At 40.3% G+C, this 14,821-nt stretch overlaps 1 long non-coding RNA gene across 1 annotated transcript; it reads right to left on the reverse strand.

Annotated features, from left to right (window-relative positions):
- Positions 1-2,137: 2,137 nt before the first annotated feature.
- LOC115420137 (uncharacterized) lies at positions 2,138-13,819 on the reverse strand. The gene is made up of 3 exons (XR_003935512.1): positions 13,636-13,819; positions 11,204-11,208; positions 2,138-2,150 (listed from the first exon to the last, which is right to left on the reverse strand). It is a non-coding gene; the product is annotated as an uncharacterized LOC115420137 (long non-coding RNA).
- Between the last annotated feature and the right edge of the window lie 1,002 nt (positions 13,820-14,821).

Genomic DNA, 14,821 nt, shown 5'->3' on the forward strand with positions numbered 1-14,821 from the left:
TGTGTATTTGGACCCTAATAGTTCATACAGTTTGAATTTGAACCCTCCAGCTGCTGTAAAACTATCTTTATATTCATTAGGCCAAAAATCCAGTGGATTTCTACAACCTGTTTCAATTCCTTCCTAATTTGTTACATTTTTTAACTTTTCTTTTTTCTTTTTTCTTTTATCAAATACTAGAAATTTGAATTCCAGGCGACCCCACATGAGGTCCCGACCCCATGGTTGAAAAACACTGTTACTGCAATAGTTTGTAAACACTTAGAAAAGATGGCCAACTTAAACAGGTTATATCCCACTAAACCCACTTTTCTTAGTCTGTGGTTCATTTATTTGTGTATTTGGACCCTAATAGTTCATACAGTTTGAATTTGAACCCTCCAGCTGCTGCAAAACTATCTTATATTCATTCTGGCAAAAATCCAGTGGATTTCTACAACCTGTTTGAATTCCTCCTTAATTTGTTACGTTTTATAACTAGTTTTTTTTGTTTGTTTGTTTTATGAAATACTAGAAATTTCAGGCGACCCCATTTGAATTCCAGGCGACTCCACGTGGGGTCCTGACCCCAAGGTTGAAAAACACTCTGTTACTGCAATAGTTTGTAAACACTTAGAAAAGATGGCCAACTTAAACAGGTTATATTTCTCTAAACCCACTTTTTTTAATCTGTGGTTCATTTATTTGTGTATTTGGACCCTAATAGTTCATACAGTTTGAATTTGAACCCTCCAGCTGCTGTAAAACTATCTTTATATTCATTAGGCCAAAAATCCAGTGGATTTCTACAACCTGTTTCAATTCCTTCCTAATTTGTTACATTTTTTAACTTTTCTTTTTTCTTTTTTCTTTTATCAAATACTAGAAATTTGAATTCCAGGCGACCCCACATGAGGTCCCGACCCCATGGTTGAAAAACACTGTTACTGCAATAGTTTGTAAACACTTAGAAAAGATGGCCAACTTAAACAGGTTATATTTGTCTAAACCCACTTTTCTTAGTCTGTGGTTCATTTATTTGTGTATTTGGACCCTAATAGTTCATACAGTTTGAATTTGAACCCTCCAGCTGCTGCAAAACTATCTTTATATTCATTCTGGCAAAAATCCAGTGGATTTCTACAACCTGTTTGAATTCCTCCTTAATTTGTTACGTTTTATAACTAGTTTTTTTTGTTTGTTTGTTTTATGAAATACTAGAAATTTCAGGCGACCCCATTTGAATTCCAGGCGACTCCACGTGGGGTCCTGACCCCAAGGTTGAAAAACACTCTGTTACTGCAATAGTTTGTAAACACTTAGAAAAGATGGCCAACTTAAACAGGTTATATTTCTCTAAACCCACTTTTTTTAATCTGTGGTTCATTTATTTGTGTATTTGAACCCTAATAGTTCATACAGTTTGAATTTGAGCCCTCCAGCTGCTGTAAAACTGTCTTTACATTCACTCTGGTAAAAATCCAGTGGATTTCTACAACCTGTTTGAATTCCTGTTTAATTTGTTACGTCTATAACTAGTTACATGACGACATTTGCACATATAAGGCCCGGACTTCCGATGAACATTTATCCAGTACGACATACAAAGTGACTGTTCACTGGGCGATAACTTTTAGATAACTTACAGTAACTTGCAGTACATATTTCTGCGGTTTGTCTGTTTGTCTGTTAGTAAGATAACTCAAAAAGATATGGAAGGATTTTCAGGAAATTTTCAGGAAATGTTGATACTGGCGCAAGGAACGAATGATAAAATTTTGATGGTGTTGGGGGGGGGGGGGGGTCTGCCTTTGTGGAGTGCTTTTCTAGTAAAATATGAAATCAGCAAAAAAAGTGCTTGGTTATGGCACTATGAGAAAAGAACATCACCTTGGACAAGGCTTATGCAAACATGCATAATATCCTGTTCTTGCTCAAATTTGGGGCAAATAAAGTTTGGATATGGTAATAAACACATTAACCCTCCGGTATCCCATCCACCAAGGCCCTTACTAAGCACCAAGTGTGCATTTTTCGCACACTTGTGGAATAATGTAAAAAAAAAAAAATTCATACAGTTTGTTTTTAATTCTTTTACAATTTTTTCTATTTCATCAACTTGAGCCGTAAATAAAAATACCAAATACTCAATAATTGTCACATTTTTAACCCTTTAAATGCTGTGTTTGTAATGTAAACAAACCATTTTTTTTTTTGATGCAAAAAACACACAAAATTTTTTTTTTCAGTATACTACATAAAAAGTGGATCACATATTATTTGATTTTTTTCATCCTGGCATATGTCAATGATTAACTCCAAAATTGGTCAATTTGCATTATTATTTTTGGCGCTAGGTCAAATGTTCAAAAATATATCAAATCAAATAAATAAATCAAAAATCTTTGTTACCAAAATTAGTTTGTTGTTCTAAAAAAGTTACTTTATTGTCATAGTTGTAAGATAATTGCACATTACCTATTTTTATTTGGAAAAATATTGCCTCAGGGAGCAGGCTGGTTGGGTTTATTTGCATTGTTCAAGCAAAAATTGAAGTTATTTTTAATTTGCACAACAAATTATTCAAGGAAAAGCAAAAAGTATTTTTATGATATTGATGTTTCTTTCAATAAAAGTTGTAATTGCACCACTGTTGCAATGTTGTGGGGGTCCTGGAGATTTTTTGTCCTCCAAAGGGGGGCTCAACAGAAAAAGGTTGAGAAGCACTGTCTTACACACTCATACTCAAAACTGCTGCTCCCTCACCTTGCTCGACCACTCACACCATACGCACGTGCATGCACTACACACCGCTCTCGCACTTAAAGGAACACACACACACAATATACACACACACACACACACACACACTAATCTCATAACACTACCAAAGAAAGTTTTCACACAACACTGTGAACAGAACCTGCTGCAGGATCGCTGGTCTGTCTGTGAGCAAGGCATCAAACAGTCCATAACAGCATCCACCTGCATAGAACCAACAGCACCACTGTTCACAACTACACTGAATACAACAGCAGTACTGCAGTCACATGACTCACCGTCAGTCCACCTGTAGTAGACCCCCTGTCCAGTCAGTCCACCTGTAGTAGACCCCCTGTCCAGTCAGTCCACCTATAGTAGACCCCCTGTCCAGTCAGTCCACCTATAGTAGACCCCCTGTCCAGTTAGTCCACCTATAGTAGACCCCCTGTCCTGTCCAGTCAGTCCACCTATAGTAGACCCCCTGTCCAGTCAGTCCACCTATAGTAGACCCCCTGTCCAGTCAGTCCTGTCCAGTCAGTCCACCTATAGTAGACCCCCTGTCCAGTCAGTCCACCTATAGTAGACCCCCTGTCCAGTCAGTCCACCTATAGTAGACCCCCTGTCCAGTTAGTCCACCTATAGTAGACCCCCTGTCCTGTCCAGTCAGTCCACCTATAGTAGACCCCCTGTCCAGTCAGTCCACCTATAGTAGACCCCCTGTCCAGTTAGTCCACCTATAGTAGACCCCCTGTCCTGTCCAGTCAGTCCACCTATAGTAGACCCCCTGTCCAGTCAGTCCACCTATAGTAGACCCCCTGTCCAGTCAGTCCACCTATAGTAGACCCCCTGTCCAGTTAGTCCACCTATAGTAGACCCCCTGTCCTGTCCAGTCAGTCCACCTATAGTAGACCCCCTGTCCAGTCAGTCCACCTATAGTAGACCCCCTGTCCAGTCAGTCCTGTCCAGTCAGTCCACCTATAGTAGACCCCCTGTCCAGTCAATCCACCTATAGTAGACCCCCTGTCCAGTCAGTCCACCTATAGTAGACCCCCTGTCCAGTCAGTCCACCTATAGTAGACCCCCTGTCCAGTCAGTCCACCTATAGTAGACCCCCTGTCCAGTCAGTCCTGTCCAGTCAGTCCACCAATAGTAGACCCCCTGTCCAGTCAGTCCACCTATAGTAGACCCCCTGTCCAGTCAGTCCACCTGTAGTAGACCCCCTGTCCAGTCAGTCCACCTATAGTAGACCCCCTGTCCAGTCAGTCCACCTGTAGTAGACCCCCTGTCCAGTCAGTCCACCTGTAGTAGACCCCCTGTCCAGTCAGTCCACCTATAGTAGACCCCCTGTCCAGTCAGTCCACCTATAGTAGACCCCCTGTCCAGTCAGTCCACCTGTAGTAGACCCCCTGTCCAGTCAGTCCACCTGTAGTAGACCCCCTGTCCAGTCAGTCCACCTATAGTAGACCCCCTGTCCAGTCAGTCCACCTATAGTAGACCCCCTGTCCAGTCAGTCCACCTGTAGTAGACCCCCTGTCCAGTCAGTCCACCTATAGTAGACCCCCTGTCCAGTCAGTCCACCTATAGTAGACCCCCTGTCCAGTTAGTCCACCTATAGTAGACCCCCTGTCCTGTCCAGTCAGTCCACCTATAGTAGACCCCCTGTCCAGTCAGTCCACCTATAGTAGACCCCCTGTCCAGTCAGTCCTGTCCAGTCAGTCCACATATAGTAGACCCCCTGTCCAGTCAGTCCACCTATAGTAGACCCCCTGTCCAGTCAGTCCACCTATAGTAGACCCCCTGTCCAGTTAGTCCACCTATAGTAGACCCCCTGTCCTGTCCAGTCAGTCCACCTATAGTAGACCCCCTGTCCAGTCAGTCCACCTATAGTAGACCCCCTGTCCAGTTAGTCCACCTATAGTAGACCCCCTGTCCTGTCCAGTCAGTCCACCTATAGTAGACCCCCTGTCCTGTCCAGTCAGTCCACCTATAGTAGACCCCCTGTCCAGTCAGTCCACCTGTAGTAGACCCCCTGTCCAGTCAGTCCACCTATAGTAGACCCCCTGTCCAGTTAGTCCACCTATAGTAGATCCCCTGTCCAGTCAGTCCTGTCCAGTCAGTCCACCTATAGTAGACCCCCTGTCCAGTCAGTCCACCTATAGTAGACCCCCTGTCCAGTTAGTCCACCTATAGTAGACCCCCTGTCCAGTTAGTCCACCTATAGTAGACCCCCTGTCCTGTCCAGTCAGTCCACCTATAGTAGACCCCCTGTCCAGTCAGTCCACCTATAGTAGACCCCCTGTCCAGTTAGTCCACCTATAGTAGACCCCCTGTCCTGTCCAGTCAGTCCACCTATAGTAGACCCCCTGTCCAGTCAGTCCACCTATAGTAGACCCCCTGTCCAGTCAGTCCACCTATAGTAGACCCCCTGTCCTGTCCAGTCAGTCCACCTATAGTAGACCCCCTGTCCAGTCAGTCCACCTATAGTAGACCCCCCGTCCAGTCAGTCCACCTATAGTAGACCCCCTGTCCAGTCAGTCCACCTATAGTAGACCCCCTGTCCAGTCAGTCCTGTCCAGTCAGTCCACCAATAGTAGACCCCCTGTCCAGTCGGTCCACCTATAGTAGACCCCCTGTCCAGTCAGTCCACCTATAGTAGACCCCCTGTCCAGTCAGTCCACCTATAGTAGACCCCCTGTCCAGTTAGTCCACCTATAGTAGACCCCCTGTCCAGTTAGTCCACCTATAGTAGACCCCCTGTCCTGTCCAGTCAGTCCACCTATAGTAGACCCCCTGTCCAGTCAGTCCACCTATAGTAGACCCCCTGTCCAGTCAGTCCACCTATAGTAGACCCCCTGTCCAGTTAGTCCACCTATAGTAGACCCCCTGTCCTGTCCAGTCAGTCCACCTATAGTAGACCCCCTGTCCAGTCAGTCCACCTATAGTAGACCCCCTGTCCAGTCAGTCCACCTATAGTAGACCCCCTGTCCTGTCCAGTCAGTCCACCTATAGTAGACCCCCTGTCCAGTCAGTCCACCTATAGTAGACCCCCCGTCCAGTCAGTCCACCTATAGTAGACCCCCTGTCCAGTCAGTCCACCTATAGTAGACCCCCTGTCCAGTCAGTCCTGTCCAGTCAGTCCACCAATAGTAGACCCCCTGTCCAGTCAGTCCACCTATAGTAGACCCCCTGTCCTGTCAGTCCACCTATAGTAGACCCCCCGTCCAGTCAGTCCACCTATAGTAGACCCCCTGTCCTGTCAGTCCACCTATAGTAGACCCCCCGTCCAGTCAGTCCACCTATAGTAGACCCCCTGTCCAGTCAGTCCACCTATAGTAGACCCCCTGTCCAGTCAGTCCTGTCCAGTCAGTCCACCAATAGTAGACCCCCTGTCCAGTCGGTCCACCTATAGTAGACCCCCTGTCCAGTCAGTCCACCTATAGTAGACCCCCTGTCCAGTCAGTCCACCTATAGTAGACCCCTGTCCAGTTAGTCCACCTATAGTAGACCCCCTGTCCAGTTAGTCCACCTATAGTAGACCCCCTGTCCTGTCCAGTCAGTCCACCTATAGTAGACCCCCTGTCCAGTCAGTCCACCTATAGTAGACCCCCTGTCCAGTTAGTCCACCTATAGTAGACCCCCTGTCCTGTCCAGTCAGTCCACCTATAGTAGACCCCCTGTCCAGTCAGTCCACCTATAGTAGACCCCCTGTCCAGTTAGTCCACCTATAGTAGACCCCCTGTCCTGTCCAGTCAGTCCACCTATAGTAGACCCCCTGTCCAGTCAGTCCACCTATAGTAGACCCCCTGTCCAGTCAGTCCACCTATAGTAGACCCCCTGTCCTGTCCAGTCAGTCCACCTATAGTAGACCCCCTGTCCAGTCAGTCCACCTATAGTAGACCCCCCGTCCAGTCAGTCCACCTATAGTAGACCCCCTGTCCAGTCAGTCCACCTATAGTAGACCCCCTGTCCAGTCAGTCCTGTCCAGTCAGTCCACCAATAGTAGACCCCCTGTCCAGTCAGTCCACCTATAGTAGACCCCCTGTCCTGTCCAGTCAGTCCACCTATAGTAGACCCCCTGTCCAGTTAGCAAGGTTATTATCGTTAACGAAAACTAACAAAATGACGAAAACTAGAATTGTTAAAACATTTTCGTTAACTGAAATTTAAAAAAAAATACATAACTGAAAGAAAAAAATGATAACTAACTGAAACTGTATTGTGTGTTTACAAAACTAACTAAAACGTATAAAAATTATGGATAAAATTCCCTTTGTTTTTGTCTTTGTCAATGTCGGATTGATATGAAATTGATTTATTTCCCTCAAGCAATTTTAGCTGCTGGCACCATATGATATTTAAGGCTCCGTCACTTGTGTTCACTTGTGGTTTCCAGTCGTCTTCTGGTCCCCACTCTACCTGGAAACACGGAGACTAAAGTTGGGAGAAAGCAGCAGAGTCCTGTCTGGGATTTATTTGAATACGACGACAGAGAAGAAGAGAAAAGGTAAAGAAACTAAAACTAAACTAAAACTAAGCATTTAGAAAATAACAAAAACTAATAAAAACTAGCAAACCTGCTCTAAAAACGAATTAAAACTAACTGAATTAGAGAAAAAAATGTCAAAACTAAATAAAAGTAAACTATAATGAAAAATCCAAAACTGTTAGAACCTGTCCAGTTAGTCCACCTGTAGTAGACCCCTGTCCAGTTAGTCCACCTGTAGTAGACCCTGTCCAGTTAGTCCACCTGTAGTAGACCCCTGTCCAGTTAGTCCACCTGTAGTAGACCCCTGTCCAGTCAGTCCACCTGTAGTAGACCCCTGTCCAGTTGGTGTCAGTGTGCATATTTGTCAGTGTCCAGTCTTGTGTCGTTGTTTTGCTAACTTTAGTCTAAATTAGATGCTACTTTTCTAGCACAAACTGTGCAGACAGCTGAGTCTCCTTAGTTATTTTAAAGCCCAGTAAATGTGATGGCACTGATAAACGCGGTTAAAAAAAGAGGGACGGATGCGGTGAAGGATGACAGACAAGTAAGGAATACTCCAGTTCTGATGGTATTTGGTGGGCTATATGTACGCATTTTCTACCTTTCATGTGTTATTTGATGGCATGTCCATTTGTGCGTAGATCTCTGGTTCACATAACCTGAACTCTAACCCTCAGTGCATGATAACACACCAATTAAAAGCGGCGTATATAATTATGCGAGTCGTGACATCACGTTGGTTTATCAGCCAACAGCAACTACAGCTGCTGCATCACTGAGATGTTTTTGAACATTAACCCTTTCATGCACAGTAGTCACTACAGTGGACAGCTGTTTTACAGCTGTTCTGTTCATGGATTTTGTTGTTTTAGTTCCATATCAGCCAACACAGTGGACAATCATGCATCATCCCATACACTGCAGTTCATATAATTACTGTAACTTTGCTGTTCTTCATGAACTTGATCTGCACTAACATGTTTGAGTGTAAATCAGTTGCTTGTTGTTGTTATTAGACTGTAATTAACAGGTTTTTTTTTTTTAAACACTAGGATGACAAAAGTAGTACTGGGTTTTTATGGGTTCAACAAACAGCTTTCTTATTTTTTGCATATCATCTCCATGGAGTGAGTAATGACCAGTATCAGAGTATGTTAAAATGGGAGAAAACATCAGATTAGCTGCATTAAAATGTTTTTATTTCATAGTTTTCACACAGTATATCAATAAATATGTTTCTTCATTTTGAAAATTAAATACATGGTGTCCAGCTGAAAGGACAGTTTTGCAACTCCATGAAAAATAGATTAAAAAAAGTGTTAATCGCATAGTTTTTTCAATGCCTAGAGGAATAAAAACACTTAAGAAAAAAAAATTAAGGCTCTCATAATTCATGCATGAAAGGGTTAAATACTGCTAAATATATCTCTTTATGATTAAAAAATAAAAATTTGAAATGACGGATAATAATATGTTATGACGGAATTTTCATGACCCTGTCCGTCAAAATAACGGACAATAAAAATGTCTAGCGCAACCTCTGATCCTAAATATAAAAATAAAGAAAGACAGTGGCATTAATGGGCTTTCATACACAGGCACTTATGATGTCAAGACGAAACTAAGGAACGTTTGATACTTATGAAAATGTATTGAAATGTGCAGTGGCTGTAGGCAGAACAGTCAGAGAAGGCTGTACCAATCACGGATCAGACCTCTGTTGTCTACTGTACTCACCACCCTACCACCCCCCCACACCCCCCACACCCCCCCTCACCCACACTCTGCTGGTAGAAACAATGGTCAAATCCATAGGCCACAAATACACAAAAAGACAAAGTGGCCTGTGTGTGTCTCACTGTTTCAGTCAAACAAGAGTAAGATGTTACAAAGAAGGCACTGACAGTACAACACACACACACACACACACACACACACACACACACACACACACACACACTGAGTGCAGCAGAGTGCTTCTGTTCATGTATTCTATGCTGTAGGAGGCTGGGAGCTGCTTTGTGCATGACAGCTGAGTCCATGTGCCCTTCGCCATAATCACACAACGGATCCTATCTGAAACAGAGGCTAAATCACTGTGGTATTTTATGCACAGTCTCTCTAAGTCTGTGTATAAATTTACATGGTTGGAATATGTGCGTATGTGTGTGGTTTGTGTCGGCGGATGGGTAGGTGGTGTAAGAGTGTGTGTGTGTGTGTGTGTGTGTGTGTGTGTGTGTGTGCAGCAAGGTTATTATCGTTAATGAAAACTAACGAAATGACGAAAACTAGAATTGAAAAAACATTTTCGTTAACTGAAATAAATGAAAAGTATAATTAAAAGAAAAAAACGATGACTAACTGAAACCTTATTGTGTGTTTACAAAACTAACTAAAACTGTACAGAAAACAGAGGTTATTTAGAGTCTGGTTCTGACCAACTCTATATGTAAAGTGTCACGAGGTAACTTTTGTTATGATTTGGCGCTATATAAATAAAATTTGATTTGATTTAGATTTGATTTGATTTGTGGTTTTACTGTGGCTGTTTTCAGTCTGAAAGCAGAGCTAAGCTAGCAGAGCTAAGCTAACGGAGCTAAGCTAACAGAGCTAAGCTAACAGAGCTATGATGTAAACTATCAGCTGACGCAGCAGATGAAGATACTGTGATATTTTGAGCAAGTGTGAAAATGATCAGCTATGAGTTTTAGTTTGACAAAGAAAACTTGAAACCATAACACAGACGTGTGGAAACAATGAGCTTTATACTTTATTCAGTGAGTGATACACTCTGTGGATACTTAGTGTTGATTCATTGGTGTTTTGTTTTTTTCTTTTTTTTTTTTTTTTTTTAGTTATAAGTGTGTTCTGGCCAAGGTTATTATCGTTAACAAAAACTAACAAAATGATGAAAACTAGAATTGAAAAAACATTTTCGTTAACTGAAATAAATAAAAACTATAATTAAAAGAAAAAAACAATAACTAACTGAAACTGTATTGTGTGTTTACAAAACTAACTAAAAAAGTACAGAAAACAGAGGTGATTTGTGGTTTTATTGTGGCTGTTTTCAGTCTGAAAGCAGAGCTAAGCTAACAGAGCTAAGCTAACAGAGCTATGATGTAAACTATCAGCTGATGCAGCACATGAAGACGCTGTGATATTTTGAGTGAGTGTGAAAATGATCAGCTATGAGTTTTAGTTTGAGAAAGAAAAACTGAAACCATAACAGACGTGTGGAAACCATGAGCTTTATACTTTATTCAGTGAGTGATAAACTCTGTGGAAACATAGTGTTGATTCATTGGTGTTTTTTTTTTTTTTTTAGTTATTAGTGTGTTCTGGCCAAGGTTATTATCGTTAATGAAAACTAATGAAATGACGAAAACTAGAATTGAAAAAACATTTTCATTAACTAAAATAAATAAAAACTACAATTAAAAGAAAAAAAACCAATAACTAACTGAAACTGAATTGTGTGCTTCTAAAACTAACTAAAACATATAAAAATTATGAATAAAATTCTATTCGTTTTCGTCTTTGTCAATGTCAGATTGATATGAATGCGATTCATTTCGCTCTAGCAATTTTATCTAGCGTCACCATACGACACTTCACAGTGTGTCACTTGTGTTCACTTGTGGTTTCCAGTCGTCTTCTGGTCCCCACTCTACCTGGAAACATGGAGACTAAAGTTGGGAGAAAGCAGCAGAGTCCTGTCTGGGATTTATTTGAATAAAAGATATGAAAAAAACTAAAACTAAGCATTTAGAACTAGAAAAGCACTCAGAGTTCTGCCAAGCGCCACAGTTCACCCCATATTGTGATTTACACCATAAATATTAGTCCTGGATCCAGACGGTGATCCGGATCACTCCCAAAGTTGAATCATTCGGTCCTTGTCCCATTTCACACCTTTCCTGAAAATTTCATCCAAATCCGTCCATAAATTTTCAAGTTATTTTGAACACGGACAAACACTGGCAAAAACATAACCTCCTTGGCAGAGGTAAATAAAAAAATGAAAACCAATAAAAATGAGCAAACCTGCTCTAAAAACGAATTAAAACTAACTAAATGAAAGAAAAAAAGTCAAAACTAAATAAAACTAAACTATAATGAATGAAAAACCCAAACCCATTAGAACCTTGGTGTGCAGATTTACATGATGTGTGTGAAGGCTTCGGCTGTGTCAGCTCCGACTGCAGCGTTTGCACAGAGCCAAGGAATGTTGCACTAAACATTTGCCTCAAACACACGCAGTCTGGACAGCCGGACAGGTGCTTCACATGTAGGACACCCGTGGGACGGTCGGACGCCCTCCCCACACGGCGTTCGTATCCCAGCCGGTGCAGTTTTGTGCTCATTATTTGGACGGGTGTCTTTTTTTTCTTGCGCTGCGTGTGTTGGGTTTGTGAGTGCGTGTCCAGATGGCCTCTGTGTGCTGCCATGACTTCATCCACATGCTGAACCTACACACAGACGTCACATCACGGATCCCAGAGTCATGTCTCCACACTCAGACATCTAGAAAGGGACAAAGTGTACGTTCAGATGTTAACCCATAAAGGCCCAGTGGTGCTTCTGTAGCAGTTCCCAAATGATTTGTTCTCTATATTTAACCATCTGTAAGGGATTTATCACCGTTTATGATAATATCCCAGCCGGCATGTCCATGTGGGCCCCAGAAGGGTTACAACTGGGCTGCATATAAGGGTCCCATGTGGGTTTGTCTGCAGTTTCCATGGTGACCCCATATGGGTTTGACCAGATCCGAATCAGGATCAAAATCAAAATCAGAATCAGAATCTCTGTATTGTCATTGTACCAAATACGATGAAACTGAGGTAGAGCTCTCAGGTTCAGAGCAAGAATTTACAGACAACAAATATGAGTAAAACAACAACAAATATGAGTAAAACAACAAATATGAGTAAAACAACACATATGAGTAAAACAACAACAAATATGAGTAAAACAACAAATATGAGTAAAACAACAACAAATATGAGTAAAACAACAAATATGAGTAAAACAACAACAAATATGAGTAAAACAACAAATATGAGTAAAACAACAACAAATATGAGTAAAACAACAAATATGAGTAAAACAACAACAAATATGAGTAAAACAACAAATATGAGTAAAACAACACATATGAGTAAAACAACAACAAATATGAGTAAAACAACACATATGAGTAAAACAACAACAAATATGAGTAAAACAATAACAAATATGAGCAAAACAACAACACATATGAGTAAAACAACAAATATGAGTAAAACAACAACACATATGAGTAAAACAACAAATATGAGTAAAACAACAACAAATATGAGTAAAACAACAAATATGAGTAAAACAACAACAAATATGAGCAAAACAACAAATATGAGTAAAACAACAACAAATATGAGCAAAACAACAAATATGAGTAAAACCACAACACATATGAGTAAAACAACAACAAATATGAGTAAAACAACAAATATGAGTAAAACAACAACAAATATGAGTAAAACAACATATGAGTAAAACAACAAATATGAGTAAAACAACATATGAGTAAAACAACAACACATATGAGTAAAACAACAAATATGAGTAAAACCACAACAAATATGAGTAAAACAACATATGAGTAAAACAACAAATATGAGTACAACAATAACAAATACGAGTAAAACAACATATGAGTAAAACAACAACAAATATCTGTAAAACAATAACAAATATGAGTACAACAATAACAAATACGAGTAAAACAATATGAGTAAAACAACAACAAATATGAGTAAAACAACATATGAGTAAAACAACATATGACTAAAAAACAACAAATATGAGTAAATCAACATATGAGTAAAACAACAACACATATCTGTAAAACAATAACAAATATGAGTAAAACAACAACAAATATGAGTAAAACAACAACAAATATGAGTAAAACAACATATGAGTAAAACAACAACAAATATGAGTAAAACAACATATGAGTAAAACAATAACAAATATGAGTAAAACAACAACAACTAATTTTAGCATCGAACCAGAATAGAATAGAATAGAATAGAATAGAATAGAATAGAATAGAATAGAATAGAATAGAATAGAACAGAATTTTGTCAAACTGTATGAACTATTTGGGTCCAAATCCTCAAATAAATGAGCCACAGTCTAATAAAAGTGGGTTTCGACAAATCTGAGCCCTTTAAGTAGAAGGTGTGTCTGAACAGTATGAAAAATGACCTTATATTTACTTTTCCTAAACACTTACCCTTGACCTTGTCGGAAAATGTGACGAGTTCGAGGAAAGTTGACAAGAAGAATTCATAAAGACTCGACAGAATCCACCTGGGCTTAGACCAGCGGTCGTTAGGAGTGGACCGTGGTGGAACTACAGGGTTCTTCAAAAAGAATGAACCCATTTCATGACGCGTTGCTTCGGTTCTCCAGCGTCGTCATGGAATGAGTCAGTGAGCGTTTGAAAGAGGAGTTTTCTAAGATTTGAACGGCTGACCTCGATGACCTTCAACAATAACAACAGCGATCAGCTCAGTGGAATGGTGATCTGCTGATGAACGTCTGGGAGGAATTCTGTGATCGTATTGATGTTGTCCGTGCTGCAGGTGGTGGACACATGGAACACTTGGAAGACAGGAAAGAAAAGTTGATTATGAGTAGAATACTTGTGACTGGGCTGGAGTTTTCTGTTGTTTTTCCTTATTAAAATATTGTGTAATGAAATGTCATTCTTTTTGAATAATCTGTATAGCAGGGGTGTCAAACTCATTTTAGTTCCGGGGCCACATTCAGCCAAATATGAACTAAAGTGGACTGGACCAATAAAATAATAGAAATAATAGGATATGAACTTAGAAATATTGTCAACTCCAAAGTTTGCTCAATGTTTTTGAGTGAAAAGAGTAAAATTATGTAATTAAAATGTTTACATCTACGAACCGTACTTGAATGTAACATGAACAAATATGAACAACCTGAAAATTCTAAAGAAAAATAAGTGCAATTTCAACAATATTACACCTTAGTTTATCATTTAAACATGTGCATCATGACTTACAGATCACAGTGAATCTACAAATAAACCAAACATTTTAGAACGGACAGAATATTGGTAAAATGCTGCATATTTCTCTTGAGACATTTCAGGTGGTTCATATTTTTTGTGAAAAGCCAGTCTGTAAAATGTAAATATTTTTGTGTAATTTTACTTTTTTGACACTAAAAAAAAGAAAAAAATGGCTTTTTTTCATTATTTACAGGGTGGGGAAGCAAAATTTACAATGAACATTTAGTTGTTTTTTCTCAGCAGGCACTACGTCACTTGTTTTGAAACCAAACATATATTGATGTCATAATCATACCTAACACTATTATCCATACCTTTTCAGAAACTTTTGCCCATATGAGTAATCAGGAAAGCAAACGTCAAAGAGTGTGTGATTTGCTGAATGCACTCGTCACACCAAAGGAGATTTCAAAAATAGTTGGAGTGTCCATAAAGACTGTTTATAATGGAAAGAAGAGAATGACTATGAGCAAAACTATTACCAGAAAGTCTGG

This window comes from Sphaeramia orbicularis, chromosome 5 (assembly GCF_902148855.1).
Source record: "Sphaeramia orbicularis chromosome 5, fSphaOr1.1, whole genome shotgun sequence".
Lineage (NCBI taxonomy): Eukaryota > Metazoa > Chordata > Actinopteri > Kurtiformes > Apogonidae > Sphaeramia > Sphaeramia orbicularis.